We start from the raw sequence: 1,553 nt of genomic DNA, 5'->3' as shown, positions 1-1,553 counted from the left end.
GATATATAATTTATATGGCCAAGTGATCTGAAGCACTGGATGTTGTGGCTCGCAATGAGCAGGTTAGAATCCTGACTTGAACGTGTTTTATTTTCTGCAGAGGTATCTCTATTAGGGTAATGTTTTGTGTACTGCATTAACCATTTTGCGCTGCAACCTTCATTGCTTTACAAACAAGCTGCCAGACTTCGGGCAGACTGGCACTGGCGCGCTGGCGAGTTCTCGTTGGCGTGGTATTAACATGAGCACTGAAACTTGGGGACACGGTGCCGAATCAGCCGACTGTCAGCCTGCTGCGTAGACGCCTCAAGCGCCTTGCAGCTGATGGTCTCTGATGGAGGGCGTTCAACCAGCGCGTACGCCTCGTCTAGGGAACGCTATGATTCTAAGTGGTGCTGGCAGGCTTATTTGAGCCGACAAACAGGCAGAATCGCGGTATGCTGATTCCTGAGATACCGAGAATGCCCAAACAACGATAACGTCGGATGCCAAGCACGTTGGTGCACGGGCCCCAAACTGGTTTCAACAGCTCCAATATTGGAGCTGTTGAAAGCAGTGTAGTTGCGGCCGCCGCAAATGTGGCATGGTATTTTTCTTCTTGAAGGCTGCGTTTTCGGCTGGATCAATCATGAAAAGTGTGTTTATTTAGGGCAGTCTATGCAATGAAGTTTGAAAAATTCAGTTCAGTGTCCCTTTAATGACTACATACGAAAACGGTCTTCTGAATGCGTTCCCATGAACGAATACTAGAGGAACACAAGATAGAGGGACACAGAAAGCTGCTAGGCGGGCGCTTGGTTCCTCACTATCACCATTGATGGTACGCTGGCTGGGCTGGCTGCACGTACCTTCACTGGAAGGGCAAGGATCAATGCTGTCATCAAGCAGATATAGCTAGACGGCAAGCGACGAAACTTTAACCAAAGACAAGCATTAATTAAATGCTGTGTGCATAATCAGCTTTTGTTCGTGAAAACTACGGTGCGAAGTGTTAAATGGGAGCAATTTTTTTGTTTAATGCTCCCTTTTATACAGCGAACGTTTTCAGCCAGCTTTCTACCGAATGCTGTGTAGATGTCAATGTAACGTAGGCACCTTGGAAGAGATAATACTGCAATACCTGCAATGAGGACTCTATTATTACGCTGTTTGATTCACGTGTCGTAGTTCACCGTGGAGCCGCAACCCTACCAGAACCTTCGTTTGCCGTCACTGTATGGGTTTCTACGGTAGAAGCATGGTCACTGAATACTGCTGTAACTTGTGATTTACCAACATTATCTATACATCAATGGTGCGAAGTCTGACTGCTGCGAGCACTATCGTGGCTAATGATCACTTAGTCAAAGTTATACAACAGCTATACTACAGAAATTTCGAGAATTGTCACCCAACGCGCAATCGTTCCACGTAGCCTTTCTCTATTTCGATTTTTTCCTTCGACCAATAATCCACATTCGCACTATTTAACCAATCGGTGTGTTACCCTAGGCAATTATGCATTTTTGTGCGGATAGACTAAGTTACGCGGATCATTCTTTTTCGCAATTGTT

This window comes from Haemaphysalis longicornis, unplaced genomic scaffold, assembly GCF_048455015.1.
Source record: "Haemaphysalis longicornis isolate Haplotype H1 unplaced genomic scaffold, Haemaphysalis longicornis Haplotype H1 scaffold_1, whole genome shotgun sequence".
Classification (NCBI taxonomy): Eukaryota; Metazoa; Arthropoda; class Arachnida; order Ixodida; family Ixodidae; genus Haemaphysalis; species Haemaphysalis longicornis.
This window is presented reverse-complemented; position numbering follows the sequence as displayed.